The sequence below is a fragment of the Lasioglossum baleicum genome, chromosome 2 (assembly GCF_051020765.1).
Source record: "Lasioglossum baleicum chromosome 2, iyLasBale1, whole genome shotgun sequence".
Lineage (NCBI taxonomy): Eukaryota > Metazoa > Arthropoda > Insecta > Hymenoptera > Halictidae > Lasioglossum > Lasioglossum baleicum.
The window spans coordinates 18,910,419-18,932,870 of NC_134930.1; the positions used below are offsets into that span (position 1 = coordinate 18,910,419).

The 22,452-nt window shown below is 44.3% G+C and overlaps 1 protein-coding gene across 26 annotated transcripts in view; it reads left to right on the top strand.

Annotated features, from left to right (window-relative positions):
* The window catches only part of Kug (FAT atypical cadherin kugelei), a 612,064-nt gene that overhangs the window by 33,975 nt on the left and 555,637 nt on the right, over window positions 1-22,452 (top strand). For 3 of the 26 annotated variants that reach the window (XM_076442550.1, XM_076442484.1, XM_076442537.1), the window contains exon 2: window positions 17,551-17,626. The exons of the other annotated variants lie outside the window; for them this stretch is intronic. The gene's annotated coding sequence lies outside the window, so the exon portion shown is untranslated. The remainder of the gene's footprint in view (window positions 1-17,550; window positions 17,627-22,452) is intronic. 26 annotated transcript variants of the gene reach the window in all.

Sequence of the window (22,452 nt, forward strand, 5' to 3'; positions counted from 1 at the left end):
AAAAGCGCGGGAAAAAACGCACGCTCGTTTCCGCATGGAAGAAATAGCCCGGTCACACTTTTTCCCTGAGGCACACCCTCTATTTCTCGCGAGTTACGCGCGTTTAAATTAAGAGCGAGCGGCTGTTTGCGTGGAACCGTTGTCTTTCGTATTAGGCGAGTCCGGTTTTAGTTGTATTACGTATTATAACGGGGGAAATTATGTTACCCGCTCCGCCGTGTGCGGAATTCCCGCCACGGCATGCCCCGCAGTTATTTTTCCTACCGTGTCCCGTTCTTCTCCGAAACCGAGTTGCATTTCTCGGAAATCACGGCCTCCGAATTTCTACCACCGTTTACAGAAGTGAACAATTTTCGAAATATCTGGCTTTCGCAGATTTTCAAGTCGACTGTTTGTCGTTGTATCGCTGTTACGAATTTCGTTCTCGATTTTATCGCCGGGTCGCAACATTGTTCAACCCACCCGGCGATTTTCCCGTGCGAGATAATATTTTGTTTTTGTCAACGGAGAGAAATTGTATAATTCTACGAAATACAATACCAATAACTCCTCTCTCTCGCGCAGTTCTCGCGGGTAGCTCGTGCAGTCGCGCAGCACAAGGTATAATAACGCCGGGTTTTGTTCGTAACGAATTAAACGCATTACAGCTGGTGTGCTTGATTAACGCACTTTCGCGTGTTCCACCGGTCCGGTGTGTTATTGTTCTTGCAAAACTCGCATGATCTGGCCGCTCGAAATTATATCCAATTATCGGACCAATCGTTTAATCAGATCCCGTGTTCCGAAGTTCGTTTTCATGAATGACGTAAACCCAACTTCGACCTTCATCTTTGTATGGCGCTTGGCTTTTCTACCTTGCCGAATATCTGAAGCATTTTCCAATTTCGAACACGCTGCAGTACTCATACCCAAACAATGTTATATTATTCTTTCGAACTAAAGAATTTTATTAATCCCCGCGTGATTCGTTATGAAAAACGATAAATGAGAACAAATATCGAGACCGGACAATGGAAATGTATAAATATGAAGGCTGAATGAGAATGAATTGGGCTAAAAGGGTCCAAACCACGGATGAAGGGATTTATGTTTTTCACGAAACCTTTTTAGAGCACATAGTAAGCTAGATTAGCTGGCCAGGTGGTAAAATTTTTGGAGTTGTGAGCCAGATTAACACCCAGAATCGAAATGCTCGCGAATTCGGCAGCGAGTACGTCGGGACTTTATCATGGAAACGGAGCCATAGGTCGATCGGTCGTCAGTAACTACGTTTCCTGACCCCTATGTACCGAGCCTCGCAAACCGTGATGCGCTCTCGTGGATCCCGACCCGAAGTTAGTACGATTGAACCAGTAATGAACGAGTTAACAGCCGATTACCCCAGTGTACGCGAGTAGAGACTAGTTGCGAACTTTTACAACGACAGGGGTCGAGTGCGTTTACTCTTTTGACGACGGCAAACGTTAGGGGATCAAAGAGAACATCTAGAGGTTGGCTATAGCTGTTCGACCGGGTCGATAGTTGAATCATCGGACGAGGAGATCTATATCCAATCAGCTTCAATTTGATAGAACTGTTCTTTGGAGGACTGAAGTTTTCTGCCGCGAAACAAAGCGACTAGAGCCTCTTCATACACTTTGTACACTTTCAGAGATTAAAAGCGATACGCTACTGATTTCTCTTGAACTTCTTTTATGCAAAATAGATATTCGAATGTATGCGGTAACCTGAATTACTTGCGGATCTTCAGGATCTTCAAGATGCAAATGCGAAAAGCTAACTTCGATTCAGGAGTTGTTAGATTTCTCTCCTGGTGATTGTACGAGATTCTTGTCTGTACGAAATATTGATCGTTTCATCTGCACGGTTGTTAGTTCACGAGAACGTAATTGCTCCCAATTATGGATCACGATTAATTATAAAAGTACGCTTCTGTCTGAACTGAAGTGTCCCGGATCGATATGTCCCGCTGTTGCTAAATGCGTAATTAACTGAAACTGTACTAAATAACTCTGTAGCAACTGCACGTGTCTTGAACGTTACTGTAACTCTCTGAATGAGTCGGGAGCTACTGTACGACACTAATTATCGCTAAATAATAAAGCAGAGTTGCCAAGGGAAACTAAATTCTCTTTCCTAGCTCTATTCAGATGATTAGAAGCTAACAGCAGGATATCTTGTGTCCAATTAAGACATTTCGGAGAGGATCCTGGAAAAGTTCATGCACCCTAATCCGAATATAGGCTGCAGGTAGCTAACACCGGAGACTGACCTGCTGTTGCTCAACAGAGCTGTTCCTGGCAGAGTGTTCGATGAAAATGGTTGGTACAATTACTGAAAAATTGATTTCACCTACGAATGCTCGTAAAATTCTCGTTTTCTTGTACTTAAAAAATAAGACAAATACATAAAGGAGTGTTGGTTTTATGAAGCCGAATTGCTGAGTCGTGGGATTCTTCATCGGTCGTTAATGCTTGACACATTTCGCAAGTCTGATGAATTAGCTGACTGTGGTCTTATCCGTCATTGACGCAAGACTGATGAATTGGCATTAGCTGAGCGTGGTCCCCCGTAACAGTAGCTATCAAACTTTGCACAGATACCATAAATACACGTAATTACGAGACGAGGGTGGACCGTCCTCGTCCACGAAGTCTGAAGATGATCCTAGGATCCGAGGGAGTGCGTGCGTTACATAGGGGGTTTCGTGTCTCGGTGGTTGCCGTGGGTCCCCGGTGCCGGTGCGAGCAGGTGGAATGTGCACGAGCCTGTGCTTAGTCGGATATCTGGCTTGGCAGAGTTAAGTAGGTAGATATAGGTTGTGGCACAACACGCCGTGACCCACGTGTATTACGTATGTGGTGTCAGCAGCGTGCAGTATTCTGATATTCTTCTTCGTGGGCAACCCCCGTGTAACGCGCACATGCACGCTCCGCCGGGTCGCCGATATAATAGAGGTTGACGTGAACGGATCTCCAGGGGTTCTGTGACCTTCCCCTTCGTAGGGTCGACCAGCGAGCCTAGGTAGCCTTGTTCCTCCAGCCTTATATCTCGTGCACCGACGTCGTTCTCCTATGACCTCGTCGGGAACATCATCGGGCCTTGCGCGCCCCTGCATTCGTTGCCTTCGTTTTTTCCTGCGCCGACTTTTCTCTCTCGACTGGCAACGGCGTCTTAAGCCCTTGGTGGTTCTCGCTAAAATATTTGGCACGTGCTTTTTTATGTGTTGGTGAGTTTCATGCGACCCATGTTGAAAGGGTGAAAACAGCCACTAAATTGTCAAATTATTTTTAATACTTCCAAATTTGACACACTTCATCTTCTCATTAACCTATTCCCTATTCCGCGTTCGTTGCCTTCGTTGTCTTAACCCCTTGGTTCAGTTATTCTCCAAGCTATTCTGACAAAAATATTGGGCACGTACTTTTTTATGGGCCACCATCTGTGTTGAAAGGATGAAAACAGCCCTTAAATTGTCAAATTATATTATTAGACTGCGGATCAAACTGAATGTTCTTTCTTCCCTTAATGATTTTAATAGAGGAGATCCGCAGTCTACACATCATCTTCTCATTAAGCGTCCCAATTTCGGCAAGACCACAAAATATGAAAAGCCGAAAAATAAGGACACCCTATTCCGCGTTCGTTGCCTTCGTGTTTGCCGGCGGACTTTTCTCCCCCGACCAGCCGAGGGTGTCTTAACGGTCCGCTAGAAAAAGCTGAGGGACCACTCGGACCTCGATCAAATATTTGAACTGAACCTGCCTTTGATTCACCCAAACCCCAACAGCACCTGCACCGAAACCCAAAACCTCAGAATCAGCCGCGACAAGCCCCGACCAGCTTCTCTTCCACATACCGGAGTCGATTCGTTCCGAGCGGCCTGCGGATCCGCGTTGCGGCCACCCTCGATCCGTTTCGGTTTGCTTCCAGCAGCCAAGAACTTCGACCTCGCAACAGTTGGGGAGGGTCAAGAGAGCCTGAGAGCTCCGGAAGCCTGGGGAGGAGTTTAGTTCGAGAGACCAGTGTGATTATTTGCGAAGAGCCCTTCGCGCGCCCCACGTCCACGTGTACTCGGTTACTTGGGAAAAGATTTTTCAGCGACCGAAGACTCCTCGAGGGGAGTCGCCCCCGGCTTAATGGAGACGCGGAGGGTGTTCTAGACTCTGAACCCTCGACTGCGAAAATTGTTCTGCCTCGGTAACCCGGTGCAATTGATCAAATCATAAATTAATCTTCGCGGTACGCCGGTGTTTCATTTGCACGTAGTCCTGGCTTCCGAAAAATGGTACTCACTTGCCCTTTCAATTCGGTACGTAATTTTAACCGTGGTTAAATTGAACGAATTTATCTCCAGCCTCAGACAACTTGGTACAACGAATAAAACTTTAAACTGGATTGTACGAAATTCGACGAGCGGTGTTCAACTTGTTGGAGGTCTGGGTTTCTGAAAATGTAAAATGGATCAGCTTTGTAGTCAACCCCGTGCGTATAGTAACGCGATTTTATCCGGAGTTGAAAGAAACTGTTTCATTTTCATCCTCGAGCGACTCGTTAGAATTAATAGAACTCTAAATTGGATTTTGCGAAAGTTCGACGGTGGTTTTTAATTGGATCGGTTCTCAATTTTTGAGGAAAGGAAAATGGTAAATTAGTGTTTAATTGGTTTCTACTGGGAAGTGAAGAATGGTGCTTCGGTCAGATATGGCATCAATGCGGTGGGTAAAGCAACACGATTTTACCCATAGTTGAATTAAACGGATTTATTTTCATCCTCGGGCAACATGACTCGTACACAGGCCTTTACTAGACTTAAATCAACATCACCGTTGGATTAGGTCCTTAAAGTACGGGGAACATGACTTCTCCATGCCGGTAACTCTTCAATAGAGGCGCCAGGAGTCATAATCTAGTGGCGTGTAACGCCGTGCTCTTGACATTCACCAGCGGAACCGCTCCAACTGTAACTACGAACCTCGCGGTCGTCTTTGAGAGCTACGATAATTCTGCTCGTCACGGACCAGTTGCTCTACATGTCATCTTAATGCCTCGCAATAACTATTTCAACAGCTCACTCCGATACTGCTGATTGCTCGTTGTCGCCAATAGGTTCAATCGCCTCGTGTCTTCAAACTTTTCAAATTTGTACCGGGAAAGCAATGAATGATCTGATTGCTCAACACATTGTAATTGTGATTGCAAAGAAACCATTCATTCTTAACACGAAGCTAATTACGAAGTTGCTTACACACATGGAAATTGATTAGATCAATTTCTGTAGCCAAGCACACACTGTAATCAAAATTGCACGAAATCCAAAGAAATAGAGCCCTGTCATTTCTGTAATCTAAAACATTTAAAACTTTTTAAGAGATTATAAAACTTTGTCGCTAAATAATTAAAAATGTATGACCACTCTTCCAGCATACATACGTAAATCTGCAAACTCCGTAAAATGACGTTCTTCATTCCATTAAAAATAAATTGCGGAACACGTCCTCGGAAAGGTCTGCGGAACAAGAAATCGACAAACAGCAGGCTGAATGACCTAAATAAAGAAGAGCTTAACGATTCCGCAGGAACTGATTGAATTGCGTTCCTCGATACGCTGCACAGTCCGGCGATTATAATTGCGCCGATGTTGAAAAATTCATTAAAGAGATCGGGCGGCCATTAATTTTTAAGAGATTGTAAAACGCGGAACGCGTCTGGCAGTAAAGTGTTGCGAGGTGAATTTTACGAGATCCGGTGGCAACAGCGCGGCAGTATCGTTCGCTACGAAAAGGGGACCGCCACGACTCTCTAGGCCGGCAGTTTTTAACCTTAGGCTGGTTGTAAGTGTAGGAACAAAGGCGGTTTGGACATGCACAGGCGTGCATACAGTGGCAAAGGGTAGGTGGAGAGATAGATCGGCGGGTTTCCTTCCTTGTTACGTGCTACGTGTGGGACAATATATGCGTGCAGGCACGTACACGCGTGCACACGGTGCACACACGTGCAGGCGGCGCGCTCGGCCCGTACTTATACGGCATTACCATTGCAGGTAATCCTTGCGATAGTATATACTGTATCTTGCCGCGCGGTGTTCGTTGTTCGGTATTATGAGCGCGCCGACTAATACGGTGCTACGAAGATGTTGCGATCCCAGAAACATACTATAGAAATCCAAATCTCCAGGTAGATGCCAGATATTTCATAAATAATTCGTGCGCCATAACGCCACCGTGAGAACACGCCACCTCGGGCTTCGAAACGTCTTCCGAGACTCGCACTGGCCTCCATGATGGCCCCTCGTTGATAGTCATTACTACAGTACGGATCTTTATGCGAAATAAAACATGTTCGCGTTGATTGCAGGACACAGGAGCCAAATCAAAATAATTATCGTATCAAGCTTAAATATTTTTAACACGTCCGCTGCTTTAAATTGTACGAGCACATTTTTTCTAGTCGTTACAGTCTTTCCTGTTACATGGTAGATGCGCTCCTGAAAACTATTACAGGGTGTTCGCTGATTAGTTTCGCTCGAGACTTGTCGAAAACATTTTTCCCGCGGGCAGATAGGACCTTCCTGCGCACAGGCGGTTCTTCCCAAAGAGAAGATAATTCCATTAAAAACCCTTTGATTGGCTAGGATTATGCTGCCTTCGTCCATTCCCACTTTCAATTTAAATAGAGGTGGATAACGAATGAACATTCTTTGAATTCAAAGAGCCACGCACGCCGGAGTGTTAATATAAAATATGGTATAAAAGGTACGGTCCCGAGCCGAGAACTTTTTCCAGGCTGAAAGGAAATTACTCCCGGCGTACTCTAGTTTTCCTTGGATCCAGGATTTGTCAAAAAAAAAAAAAATGACAGGAGACCGGAATAATCTGTAATTCCGAAGGTTTGATTGGAAGCGTGCAAACGCGGTCCGCGGGAAAAAATCCCGAGCGCTGGTCGTGTGCAAGTCCATTTAATTAATTTCGCGGGAACGGGAGCTCGCGTTCGACGAATATCTCCGGGCAAATGGCGCGGCTCGCGAAAGGTCACTGGTCGAGAGGAGAAATTTCGAATTTTTCCGTCCTTTTGTGGTAGCGTTGATCGGTCCTGCGCCTGGTGATTAGCGTCGTTGCTCGGTGACCGTTCGGGACCAGGCCGTCACGCTCGACCGAGCGAAGAAATGCACGCGCTCCATTGATTTATTTATTGTCGAACGCGCTCGCCAGGCGAGACGGTCTTATTCCGAGAATTTTAATTGCACGGATAAAACGGCGACGTGTGCTCCAACGAGCGAGCGCGTGCTATCGAGCACAGAACAGAAACGCTCCGGGAACTTGCCTCCGAGCGGAGTGTATCGTCTTTTCCAGTCGATCGACGATCTCGGATCGAGTGCTCTATACATGTTTGTTCGAGCGTCTGTTTGCCCGGAGACCTTGCGTCTCGTCGCAGAAAATCCTTAACAAACTCTCCTTCGCTTATGCGCGAACCGCTCTCCGTGAAAACCCAAGCAACACCGATACCTATAAATGGATTGCGGAGAAAGGTCGTAGCATTTGTTGCATATTTAACCGCAGGTTGTGTCGCAGATTTTCTAACGATTCCATCGGTGCTTCGGGCGCAGCGAAATTATTTGTAGAAATTGTGAGTTGTGAGATCTATTTATTTAACGTGTGTAGCATCCTTGAAAGTCTGCCGATGTTGACGTTGTCTCGTAGTGCCTCGTTCAAATAAATTGGGTTATTGTTCGTATCCTGGATTGACTTTCATTGCTCTGTTCGCATTCGACAACTCGTGCAGAAAATAATTACGTTTCCACAATCTTTGTTAGAGAATACACCGAAATGCACGGTGAAGATTATGCAGAAAAGGAAAGAGGCTTTTTTGACCTTTTTTAATTATTATATAATATAATATCATATATTATATACACAGTAAGGTTTATAATTTTCATCGTTGATTGTGCTTCGAGAAGCCGACATCCAATAAAATTCTATTTCTCCGAATAGAGATTAATGTTCGCGAGCCGTAAATGCGTAAGAGCGGCAGCGAATTGCGCAAGCACATGTGCATACGTGGAATCATAAAAATGTGTGGAGACGAGGTCGGATATTATAGTTACCTTGAACGCCACAGTTTCGATCGCCGAGCAGCGTTCGTTACGGAAGATAACGATCCCGGCCGATGCATCATAATAACGAGTAACGTGGAACGGTAATTGATCGTTAAACCATGAAATCGTAAAACGTATTCATTAAACGAGATTCCCTTTCGGCGGACGTGCGGATGAAAATCGACGCGAATTCGGCTCGGCGTGCACGCACCCGCTCCGATAATTAATATCAAAGTAATATTAATAACGGTAACGACGGCGGCGCCGTTTCGGAACGCGCGAGTTTTATCGTGTCAAGATTTATAGTAACGGCGCGGCGCGGGTCCGGAGAAAGTCGTAAACCGACGCGGTCGATAGAACCGACGAAATTACCGTTAATTGATTGCGTCAATTAACGCCTGGGCATAATACTTTCTAATTATGCGGCTCGCGCCCGCTATTCACCGGCGCCTCGCTCGGGAAGCTTCACCGCCGCCTGTTCAAGACTATCCGGGATCGGTTTTGCAAGTCGAAATCGGTTTTAAGGGGGTAGACTCGTTTCTAGGATTGCAAGGGCGCGGGATTCAGGCATTTCAGTAGTGAAAAGCGCTAGATAAAAGATCGATCTAGGCTACAGTCGCCTCCAAATTTCCTATTTTTACGTTTACAAAAGCATAAAGCTGCGACAGCTACAATAATGCAAATTACGCCTCGTAAAAATATGACTTTTCAGGGCGATTGCGGCCTAGATTGATCTTTTATCTAGCGCTTTTTAGTACTGAAAAACTCTGCGATCCTGGAAACGCGAGTCTACCTCCTTCCCGCGGATCGGAAGCTGCGTGAGCCGAGTCCCATTCCGACAAACACACCGGGAGCCGGTAGGCGTGTAACAGTTATTTGAATATTTCACTGGATGTTCATTAATTATGCAACGCCTGCACCCGTCACGAGCTGCAACCGCTCAGCCGATGGAGCTAGTCGCTTAACCTTCATCGCATCGAACGATCGATCGCCGCTGATCGCTAAGAAGCGAGGCCCGGTGGAGAGCCGCGACATTCGAACAGGGTGAACTTTACCCTCTGATTTTGCTACCGGACCCAGCAACTCGGCAAATCTTTCGAAATGCCCGCCACTACATCCCGATACTTATCTCGATTCATTGCATTTCAACACGTTCGCAGCGCCCGCCGATTCGATGGCTGATAACCTTTCCCGGCAATGAGGGATTTCACCTTTTTCCTTAGAGGACATCTCGTATTTTTGGCGATAGAACTCCGTCTTTTTTTACGCTGACATATCAGATTCATTCTTTGAAACCGAATGCGAAAATAGGAAACAGATGAGCGTTTCCCGCACGAACATTTCTGCACCGCACAGAAGACATCTCCATAAATACCTGAAACCTTTCCTCTCCGACTCGCGAAACATCAAAATACAAAATGATGAAGCTTGACATTCGTTTCACGAAATTCAGGTGACACAAATTCAGAGACGACAGCAGAGTTAAACGAAGTTCTTCGGAATAACTTGCTATAAATACAGAAGCATCCACGATCTATAGACTGTCCATTATTGTCCACCGGTTAAACATTTATAAGCCATAGACAGTGAATGACCGGGTTTCTCGGACAAATTCAGTGTCTCAGTGTCTTGAATTCGAAATTTCGAGCTTGACTTCTTTGAAACCCTGTATCTTTACTAATGAATGTGAAAAGGATCTTACACCACATGAAATGTTCAATTAACTATGTATTAAATGATTGCACAAGTTCGTGCCCGATTTGAAAATAAAATTCAATGGTTAAATTTTAAAGAATAAAACTTTATTAATCAATCATACATATAGTCACCACCCTTTTCTAATTGTAGAAAATTTTACCATTTTTTAATTTTAATTTAATCCATCTTTATCCAAATTTTTATTCAATCTCTAAAATTTAACTATTGTATTTTATTTTCTTATGCAATCGTCTGATATATGCATTAAATATTTTCCTGAGATATCTCACTTTGCATCGTTTTAAAACCTCGTGTATGTAATGAATACTTTCTCTCTTAACATGTTTAATAGACTGAAAATAATATAATTCTTAAATTCGTTTAATGCTTTTAATGTTTTAAATTACACCTACTTATTTTTCTCATGAAAGCATACAATCCGCTGTGTAGATATGAAGCACCAGCGTTATACTACGTCCGATCTGTTGATTCCCGCACGTTGATCCGCGAAGCATTCGTTGGTCGATTATCAAAAAATTCGTTTTTATTAACCTTGCCACGGCGAGTGGCCGCGTTATTGATTATCGAGTGAGCCGAGGTGGAAAGCGCGATCGTGAAAGCGAATTTTCTGCGTCTCTGGGCCAGCGGCCTGTTCGCGATGGCTCGCGTCAACGGAACGGAACGGGACGGAACGCGTACCGTGTCGTTGACATGCTTATATCTGGTCCCCTTGACATTGCCGTTGCGTTTTGTAACGCGTCAGAGTGGCTGTCTTGCCGCGTGTTCGCCACCGTTCGCGCGTTGCACGCGATGCGTTACGGTCAGCAGGGATCTCTGCGGTATTCTATTTCTGATCCGTCACGGTGGACGCAAGCTTTGTCGAGCACTTTGCATGCAAGATCGCGACACGTACACGTGTCCGACAGCGAGGCGCATATGCCCGCGATTCGAACCGTATGGAGACTATTTCTTGCTCCATCATTCCAGATCTTCGATATACATATATATAATACGGAGAAGAACGCTTGGTCCATTTCTTGGCCGCTCGAAGTGCACAGGTTGCGCAGTCTCCGCGCCAGTCGGCTACTCGCAGATCTCGATGCATTTAGAGCAGACCGGAGTCCAGCGAAATAAAGAACTCGAGAATATTGAACTCAGACCTCTGCGCAGTTGTTCGAATATTCGTGGCAATATGAAAAACTTCAGTTTTTTACTACATTTTCTACTGAAAAAGAGTCCTCGATGAAACGAGCACAGGCGAGGTGTTGTAAGATCTTTTTACACGAAGTTACAGCAGTTCAAAGATCCATCATTTCCCAGGTATTTCAATTGAACGCAGATTTTTGTCATTTTTCTGAATTCGAGATGTCAGCAAAATAAAATGGAATGGATGTGCTCCGATTCGTAAAATATTTTCGCAATTACTCGTAATTGACAGACAATTTTTAAAAATTTCGTTTGATAGAGCTGAAATTTCAGTCACTGTGATAAATTTGGAATTTTTGTTCAATTGGAAGGTCCTGTTTCATCGACTAAATTAATTGAATTCTTTGGAAAACTTTAAAATCGTGAAATTCGATAAAAATGAAATAGTCACCACTGCGAAGAATTGAAATAGCAATTTTTCTAGTCCAAGTATTCGCCAAGATTCGCGGAGGATGTTTCTCTGGATGTCAACAGAAATTTGGAATCGCGAACCGATAAGAGCACCGTCAATCTCCCCGATGCTCGAAGAATAAAGAGAACGCAAACACCTTTGGGCAGCAGCAAACGGCAGGGCTTTCGGATCGAGTTTGCGGGAAAAATTGGGGACAAAAATGTTTACGTATCATAGTCGGAAACAGCGTCATTTATCCGGAATAAAATGGAGTTTGGAACATTGTTCCCGGTTCCCTTTTGCTCGCGCGGAAACTTCGTCGGCAGTTGGAGATTGCCGCGGAAGTTTCAGCTAAAGGAGAGCTGAGAAACGCAGCTGGGGAAAGGATGAAAGCAACGTGCAACTTTCGATCGTTGCGCTGCCATTTGTTTATCGGACGTTATTTCTATCCATGCGGAAGCTTTAAAAAATAATCTTAACATGGCACATTCGCTTTCTAAGCAGAACTAGGAATAGTAGGCCGACCATTGAACGGTGACACATGTTTCTGTCTGTGAAGTCGCTTTTCATTAAAAAACGTATTAAGACAGTGCAAAAGTTAGTGCGACAGCTTTAATGCGACTGCGGAAGTTTATGCAACCTTCAATTTTTAAAATAAAATCTGCATTTCAGTGTGAGTAGCCTTTGTAGATCCGGAATAAATGAAAATCGTACGAAATTCTGTGCAACTTAAAAGCCATAAATTCTTAAAGATCCGCAGTCTAGTTATAATTGAACTTGAAAATTTTCGAAAAATCTCCCATCAATATAAATGCGATTTCTGTGGAATACAGTTTGAAGGTACAGCTGCAATCTGACCAACTATTTTTAGAGATCGATGTGTTCCAGCCACTTGGTACGTCGTTTAAATATAGACGTTCACGGTTTCTATAGTTTCACGAAGATCCTAGGAAAACGCATTCCATTTCTCCGGCTGTAGATCGGAAGAAAAATGGCGATCTGTCAGGACAATTCGGTTCGAGTGTTATACGATCCGCGTCCCCTGGTTCGAGCACAGAGAATACTCTTCTTATTCGCGCTCAAATGATTCGCCGCATCGATGTAATACGTCCCGACAGACAATTCGAACGTATACATTCGTCGGTGACGGGGAAAACAAACCGAGCGTCTGGGAACCGTTTTAAGCAGAAAAGTGTCAGGCGCAGAACAACTTTGGTTACGTTGAAAAACAGCTTGTCGATATCCTCTCTCTCTCTTTCTCCGTTCGTAAACCGGAAGAGAGAATGGATCGCGGATCGCGTAGCCACTTTGCGACCGATTGAGAAGCGTCGAGCACTGTGAGAGAAGCATCGAATAATGGATATTATCTGAGATCGATGTAAATGCAGGTTCACCATAATTGCGGCTCTTTGCTCGATCGCGATTAGAACAAGCCCGACGTTACGAGGCTGTAAGGATCGCGTGCACCGATGATCAATAAGTTATGCGTCCATTGTGCGCTCACGATGGCTCCGGAAAGAACCATTATTGGTTACCATTGATTGAACTGGAAACGTTGTATCCTGCATTATCCTTTCAATAGGCGAGCGTCCGCACGGTCACGTCATAGCCGATGGTAATCGTATTAATCGTAAAATATGGCGCCGCGGTCTCGACAGAATTCCACGAATCACGATCGAACACGGCATTTCCCGCCGATCCGGAAACTACCTGGTTGCGATACGGTCTCGAGGCTCTACCGCGATCAACGGCGAACCTTGGGTCTGCTCTGACCCGAGCTTCATCAATAGACTGCGGATGTTTATGCAAATAAATCATATTGACTTCTGTAATTTCTAACATTTTTCGATAATTTACAATTTCATCTACTCAATTTTGCTGTAAATGCGTAAAGATCCGCATGCATGAAGATCTATTCATCAGTATTCGAATGGTGGTGGGTTCAGATTGTAGCAGAACTTCATTCGCTATAAATAGACTCTGGATTTTATCAAAAGCTATCACTAGACCTACCACTGCCGGTGAAATGACCAGTTTTACATTTTCCATTTTACAATTATTGAGATTATGAAGTTGTTTACATGGAAATTAATTAGATACATTTTTTTTATCCAACCACATATTGTGATAAAAATTGCACAAAATCTAAATAAATAGAGCCTCGTCATTCTTATAAGCCAAAACACAATTTATTAGATTGAAGTTCTGTCGTATTTTAAAGGTACATTTGAATGAATTTATAAAAATGTGTTTAATGTTATTCAATGATATAATGACTCGCACGTGTTTTTAATTTACAAGCAAAATCAACTTCAACTATTCTCCAACCTAATACTCGGACAATTTTTACTTCGCCTAAAATTCCGCAGTGTAATTATATAAGGTTGCTCGACCTGAATTCTGACTGGGTCGAAACGAACCCACGTTGATCGTGGGTAAGCGAGGGTTAATTACGTGTGTGCGGCGCGTACGGCAGCTTGTCGGTTTAATTTTCTGGCGATATGCCGCAGGGAATTGTCAGGACATAATAAATACTGTCCCCGGGGTCCCGCGATGCGTGCGATAGTTTATCTCGAGCGGCGATCGCGGATTTATCGAGTCAGCGTTGTTCGGAGGAGCCACCAGAAAATCAATTCCAAACGCGAGTCCGGGCCTCGATCTCGATTTCTCGGGCAAAGAGATGAAGAGAGAGAGAGAGAGAGAGGGAGAGACCAGGCCGACTTTAATACGGTCGTGAGTGGTGGGCCGTCCGTAATCGCGACGAGGTCATTAATCTGGCGAGCATTGGTCATGTTCGTCGTATCGGAGACCCCGATATATTGATCCTTCGGCGACGTTCGATTTTCCTGGTTATACGCTCACCTCTGCGACTTCCTGTGTCTCCAGCACGACCAGGTGTTGAGTCCAACTGCAAACATCTTTCGAAACGCCGGAACTCTTTCGAGGATTAATCACCGAGCTTTCGCAATCATCAGTTTTGCAGCGTTATTCCGCTTCTTCCTCCTCGATTTTCCAATTTCAATTCTATGGTCTCTTTGATCGTTAATGGATTAGATTGACTGCCGAACCGAAGATCATAAAAATTCGATCTCTCTCGCGAAACGAGAAAATTTAGACTGGTCCTGAAATGTAACTCGTAATTTAAATATTTAGTTGCGCACTTATGAGAGAGAATAATAAAGTCTTTTAGAATTTATTCTCTCGAGGATGAAACGTTGTCATTCTTTGCTTTCTTATTGCACCATTGTTTTCGATTATCCATCTTTTGTGATTCAACAAAGATAAGCACGAAATAATTGCATATCCCGATAAATTGCTTCGTTTCGTCAATAACGAAACCTTTGCGAATTAAATATCATAAAAACAAATACTCGTCAAAGGGAGAAGATTATTGAATTCGCATTTGTTGCATTTGTATATTTCTTTGTTCTTCGCTGTTATGTTTGTTCTACCCGGCTCAAAGTTGTTGAAACAATACATCGCACATAAATATTTTTCGCAATTACTGGAGCATGTTCGACACGGCGCTATTGAAGGTAGTTGCTATCAGAATCATCTCACGACGTGTTTGCAACGTTATCGCAAACCACGTTAACTCTTCGGTACCAAATGAACCGTGTGTAAAACAAATGTTCACCGAACGGGAAGCAACCGCCGAGTCAAAAGTAGCAAACGGTAGTAAATTTCGCAGACATTCGACAGTAACGTCCTCCCTGGAGCCGTCGTTCGGAGTCGAACGACAGTGGAGAGGAAAAGATGAGAGCCCGGTGGTCGCGAGGCAATCTTGAACGGCGGTCCCCGCGGTGCTTAAGATTGGATCAGCGATCTGAATGTGGAATGAGAAACACAGTTTCGTCGAAGGGTATAGCCAGGCTCACGGGGACCGATATCTTCGGCCGCAAACGATCGAAATCATAATTTCAATAATTACTCGGCCGTTGATAAACCTTCGCCGTTCCCCGCAATCTTGATCGAAAACGAAATCGCCGTTCTAAATTTCTTCTCATGGTTTCCAAAGGGGTAGGTCCGCTCAATCAATTAGTGGTGACTCAGAGTCGAGTATACATTATTCAAAATATTGTTTACATTATTAAATACGTTGCTATCTAATCAAATACCAAACATTTAAGTATTGTATCAGGTATTATATCAATTTAATACTCATACAAAGAAAAAAGTTAATATAGAATGTGGAATTATTGCAGTTCGGAAGAAATGTTCAATTTTCGAGTTATAGGACTTCAATATAATAATGTTTCAAATCAAATAGAACAACTATTCTAGTTCTAATTAATTATTTATTTACATTAGTTAGGTCTTATGATAACCCCGAGTAACTAAAGGATAGAGTAATAGCTCCGAGTGCAAAGAGTTAATTAGATTTTGCCTTAGACCCTAGATTTTGCAAATAAATTAAACAACATCCTATCAAACCCTTAAAAAATATATACTGCTGTAGTTGGAGGGTCTACAGAATGATTCTACATAAGGATCAATTTTGAATATTTCGCTAGAAACTAGGTTTCTTAACGCATAAAAATGTATAAGAGCTGACCATTGGATATTGGGATTGTGTTATCCGTTCTTCCGGTTGTGGCAAGCATCGAATCTCGTATTCTATTACGGTGGAAGACGCAACGTGGTGCGAGAGAGCGTGGCTCGCCGATGCTCGGAGTTTCGAGTAATTGGCTAACCCGATAAAACTCGGGCTAGGCACGGTATTACCCGAAATTTCTATTTCAGTAGTTTCGGCTTACGATAATGCACTACGCCCCGGGAGCCCTTTCTCACGTTCCGTTTTCTATTCGCCCTCGGTTTCCTGCCTTTTCCACCCCCTGGTTCTCGCAACCGAACCCACTACTTTCTATAGCGCTAAACCGCTTTGGTTAATCGCGTTTGATATCTGCTACTGCGCGAATGGATACAAGTTTGCGCAGATTTTCTGACGCAGCATTGCGGATCGTGTGCTACCGTGGGATACAATGGCGGCTGGAAGTTTCGCGACCGTGCTACGTTCGTATCGGAAGACTGGCCGATTGGCAACGGCTTGGTCACAACTGTTTGTCAGTTGACTTTTGCGCAATTCTGTAGAAAAGCGTGTGCTCGGTCTCGAGCAGACCGAACGTGATCGGACATCACTTCTAGACTACCAATTTTAACCAAACAACCAGATGTAATTTCCCATATCTTTCTTACCTAATTCGTCCTAGCCAAAACATTTTACTAAAGTACACTCCCATTCTGACGACCAAAACGCACCAACCTGTCAATTAGAATTCATTTTGTCATCTTGAAAAGGATCGTAAGGATTTGTAATACTTGAAAAGGATCCGAGCCGACGTAATACGCGACACGATACAGAAAATTAGAACTCAAAGACATCTCGAATCTCATAACTAGCTAGCACACTACCATCTCGACCAAAACCTTAAGAATATATTGTTCAGTTTAAAATATATTTATAAAAGCGTTGTCTTCTACAATTTATACGATATTTCGGACGCTTCAGCGTACTTGTAAAGGAAGGGTCTTCACATTTTAGATGCGGAGATTTGATCCGAAGGATTAAACTATCAAATGTCAGACACGAATTTCATTCTAAATGAGTAAGACCGTGCTCTGATTGAGATTACGATAGCGATTTTCTTGAAAGCGACAACGTGATATCTTCCATTAATTCCGGCATCTTAATTTCCTCGGAAATAGGATTGTTATTGGATTAGTCGGACGACACGTTTCCCGGATGAATCATTTGACATCTCATAAGGAAATTTCGTGGTAGTTTTAATCCTCTTTCCCTCCCCCATGGATCAACGTGTGATGCCTTTACGGTAGACGTCGTGTTCACGAAAGAGTAATCCATGAATGAGGGATTTTTTATGGCCTTTTGGATCGAATAATAGTTTTCAAAATCAGGGGAGCCAGAAGGGGCAAATTTTCGGGTCACTCTTTCGTGGCCATCTCGCGTATACTTTGCTCGATTATCCGGAAACGAACGACGAATGAAACACGGCTTTGACCCAGGCTGCCGGGCCAGCCGAGCGTAAAGTGTAATGAGCCATTCGCTGGTAATGCGCGCGCGTTTGCGTTCGGTAATCACGCGTTTACTTTGACGAGACGCGTGTAATAATCAATGGCTTCCACCTTTTTTTTGTTGCAGGTGAGACTGACAAAGGGCTCATTGAAATTAACGAAACGTCCGGTCGTCATTGTGTGCCGGGCATAAAAGGGACCAGGTAGACGATCTTGTCTCTCTTCCCCTCCTTCTCACCCCTCTCTCCCCCTCTCTCCCCCTCTCTCTCTTTCTGTCTTCTTTTTCTTTCTTTTTTTTACTTCTCGCACACCTTTTGTGCGCTCTTTAAGCGTTCCTCTCGTGTGACCGCTATTGTACGAAATGCATCGGCGTGCATGTTCGAGGTTCGAGTGACGAGCGATCCACGACGCGTGGGTCAATCGATGCATCCGAGACCGATAGCCAGGCTATAATTATCGCCATGATGCCTCGTGAGTGGTAGATTCGAATCGGACCCATAAGTTATATCGCCCGGGCTGAAATCTTACACATTATGGCCCCGTGATTTCAACGTGCGCGAGATGAGTCATGCTAACTCGACGATCGCGAGTCCTCGGTCCGCTGTGGACCATTGTGGATCCATTTTTTCTATAAATGCATAAAATCTCCAGTCTAGTAACGCCACTTCAGAAATAACACTACACTTAAACGGGCCCTATTCCTGCCTCAGAATCGACTCTGTGAGAAATGTCTTTATGTGGGTACATTATTCTAATAAACTACACTTTACACCGTATATACTTTATTAGTTATTATTATTTATTTATAGTCTATTTTAGTGTGGCCGCATTAGCAGTGAGGTCAGTAGCGACCACATGGTTTAAAATTCATTATAACATATCTTACATGTACCTTGCAAAGAGGGCTACGGTTAATGTTGACTTTGGGATGAGAGATAACAACACAGATTTACAATAGTTCATATATGTATTTTTACTATTCCTTTATTATCCTTTTACTATTCTTTTATTATCCTATCATTTATTATTCCTGCTTCCCACAATCAATGCAGAATATTTTTATTTTGCATAAAGATCCGCAGTCTAGTTATTAGCGTTTCCGCGTATCCTGTATCTAATCTATGTGTAAATAATAAAAGTGGAAGCTGTGTACAATTTTGCTGACGACGGTCACGACTTTATAGCTTCTTTTCTTTTTTGTTTTTGAGACGTGGAGGGAAAGAATGAATTACGCACTGCCCCGGCCGGTGTTTCTTGCCGGGATTTGTGTGGGGCTACTCCATAGGCAACCCTTCCACTATCTGGGCAGGAATTATACCCATGGAGCTACCCCCTAACAAAACTCACCACGGTTTCCGCCCTCGTTGGACCACTAATCCTCCTCCTTATACCTAACACGCTACGGTATCGTTGAATTCCAACAGACTCTTCCAAGCGGTCTGTCGATAAAACTAGAAGACGATCGCATTACAAAAGTCCGACCACGAAATTGGTTAGATCCTGCGGAGGATATCAGCGAAACACTTGAAAAAAGAGCCGTCCGATCGCATTTTCTGCGTCGCGGAAGGCAGGCCTAGGCGATCAGCATACAATGCAGCGAATATCGACGGTTTCCGTTGACGTTTACGGTGCCTTACCAGCGGGCGACCGCAAGGACCATCTGTTCACCGTGGCTCTGGTATTCGTTTCCGAAGGAACGATGGGAAGAGAGAGAAGGAGAGAGCGTATATCTTAAAAGTCAACATACTTCCTGCGTGCAGGAACACACTGCGAGCGGTACCACGCCGCGACGTCTGTCAAAGCGATCTATGTTAATGCGGATGTGTATTCTAATCTACATTTTATGCGAGCCGGGGATTTGCGATTATAATCCCGGAGATACATGCCTTCGGCGCAACCTTGTCGAGATTTCTTCGTCCCGGAGCACCGACACACACAGACGTCCATACACGTTCCTAACACGTATGCACAAGTTTTCTGTGTATGTGTGTCTGTATGTGGAGAAGCATAGGCTCGCGCACCCACATCCCGAAGCTCTTCCGTTCGCTAGGGCCTCGATCACGACGCACGAATCGCGAATAATACACGAGTTTAGCTCTCTTCTGGCATTTACGATTCCAGCCGCAACGGCGGCTCTCCTCCTTTACGTCGAAATGGTGACTAAGACCGTTCACGGGAAACATTCGATTTACCGGGTATTCGACATTCGTGAATCCATTAACGCTCTCGGGAGAGCGTCGGTAACGACCGACGCGACTACTTCTTGCACCTACCGAGACGGCCGCGAACGTGCACGGAATCGTCGGTTTCGATTTCTTTTTAGAGCCGAGACCGCTTGTTTCCAAGGCGTCTGCCGCTTCGCCAACGCTCGGACGATCGTGATTCCACGGTGAAAGGCGCGGGATCGATGATCCGGGGAATTTTTAGAGCGTCTCGTCGTCCTCTCTGCCAGTTGTCATTCAAAAGAACGCTCAGGCATCCGATGCCGACTGATAAGCCGGCTCTTTGCCGATTCTCGTGATTTACAGGGTGTCCCACTTAAACTGATACTCAAGATCTTTGTTTTCGAGATGATTGAATCTCTAACTGGAACGATGTGCTTTTAATTAGCTAGGAAAATGGGCCAGTCCAAGACGAAGTTATTGATCTATCATACATTATTCTTCTTGGTTACTATTGTCTACAATTTTCCGAATGGAACTGCAATATTATGCTTTTAATTAGCTAGGCAAATGGACCATTTTTAATGGATCTGTGTTTTCAAGATGATTGAATTTCGAACTGCAACGATGTGCTTTTAATTAGCTAGGAAAATGGACCAGTCCAAGAGGAAGTTATTGATATATCATACATTATTCTTCCCAGGTTATTTACAATTGTCTCAGTCATTTTTAGAATGAACCGAAGGATACAGCTCAACCAGGTTGGGGTGTCTTTAAGATTTGGTCTCGAATTTTTTTCCGAATAGAACTACAATATTTTTGATTAGCTAGGTCAGGGATGGCCAACCTGAGGCGCATTGTATCCTTGCGCCTACTTATTCTTTTGAAGTAGGCGCCATAGCTGAATTCATCTTCATATTTTCAACACCTGAGCAGGATTTTTTGACAGTTTACAATTGTGGGATGTGAATTGCGTTCAAGAAATCAATAGCGTAGATCGGTGCTCCAATAAACATGTGCCTTTTGAACTGGCATAAATTAATTAATTTAGTTGCTGCGCCTATTCCTATTTTTTTTTTTTTGGCAGAATTGAACAAAATTAACGCGTGGTACGTAAAAGGTTGGCCACCCCTGAGCCAGGTAAACAGCCAATTCCGACTAGCATTGTTCTCCTAAGGTTGCTCGGCATTTTTCATCGCGCGAATGAACGCTCGCAATTCTCGTTTCCCCGCTGCAGTAATACGTCGATTGAGATGCAAACATAATGCAAACCGACACTAACGACGCGCTTCATCGACACTCATGTTTATAAACATGAAATATCCGCCGGTGCATCGCCTCGCATCGCCTCGAAAGGGTCAGTTTTATCGCGTGCATCATTACGCTAACAATCTCGCTTTCTTCCTTTCGCCTTGAAATATTCGAGGCGCTTCCACTTAAGCAAAACATGTTTCATTCGGCTAATTCAGACGTAACGTGTGCTGCATAGAAACAGCTTCTTGTCGCGCAGGAGCGTGAAGAAAAATTGGAAATATACTGTATCGCTTCGAAATCAATTAAGAAAGTTGTTTACGAGACATTTACGATCTATTCGACGGTTAAATCTACACAGGGTTGCGCATTTTTCACGGAGCGAATGCGCTAACGGCTGCGCAAATATTCTGTCGATTAGCACATCGCAGCGGTTTTCATTATGGTCGGCGAGGTGGTCTTCCGAGAACCGAGCTCGATCCGGTTGCTAACGTCGCGCGGTTGAATTTGCAGTTGGCGTTGCATCTTTTAGGATAGCGGTCAGATAAACTGGCGCCGTAACGAAGCAATTCGCGACACCGTGGGTTCGCAATTAACCGGGGAAGCCACCGGCTGTTATCTATTCAGCAAAATTTCATATTCGTGTCCGTTAATTGATTCTCGCATCGACGGAAATGTAACGTTCTCGCGGGCAACCGGTATCGCGAGAATGTTACACGTTTCAGCAGCGAACGAACGAACGCCAACTTCATCAATCAAAGCGTTCTAGAAAAGAACGTTATCTCCTCCCGGTCTCAAAGACATCAGCATTCCCAGCCGTCTCCGTTTCCTTGCACGCCCACGCAACTTGATTCGCAACGATTCGATGACGATTCCGAATCTGCTAGTTCGAGGTGTATTAAAGCTTGATAAACACGATATCCGGCCGCAGCAATTAGCGAAACTCGGCACGGAACCAGGAAAATTCCCGGAGTCACGAAGACTCGCTAGAAATTAGATCTCGGCGACATTAGGTCTTTAGTTTATCGTAATTGAAAAGTTCCACGCCCCGCGCTCTTTCCTCTCCCCTTCATTGTTCCATAGAAGTGTAAAGAAAGAATTAATTTTCTTCTTGGGTTTTTTTAACGCGGGCCAGGTCGATTCGCGGCTGGCTGGCCACGTTAAAACGGTCAAGCATCGCCCGGGAAGTATTCTACGAGCACGGTCTTAATTGCCGTTTCCGTCGCAGCTTCTGCACTTAGCATTCAAAGAGGCGGCCGGGGTGACCATTAAGAACAGTTCAGTAATTACGACTATCCTCGTTATTCTTCGTGGCTCCTCATGTGCGGCGAACGCTGACGACGCCGATACCGTGTAAACTTATAAACGATCGAGTCGCCCAACCAACTATTCACGCTCGTTTAGGCTCGGCTTCCCGCGATTTGCTCGCTTAATGCGATCGTTCTAGCAGCTACTTCGTCAGAGGCTCGTCTTTGTTTCGGAGACGTTTCTCAACCATTGTCTATAAACCTGCATTAATCGTGCGCCTTGCGGAGATACCCGATTTCCACGTTATTAAGCAAATGTTTCTAATGTCTAGTTTTCGGACGGATGATTTTGTTCAATTTCGAGGAATT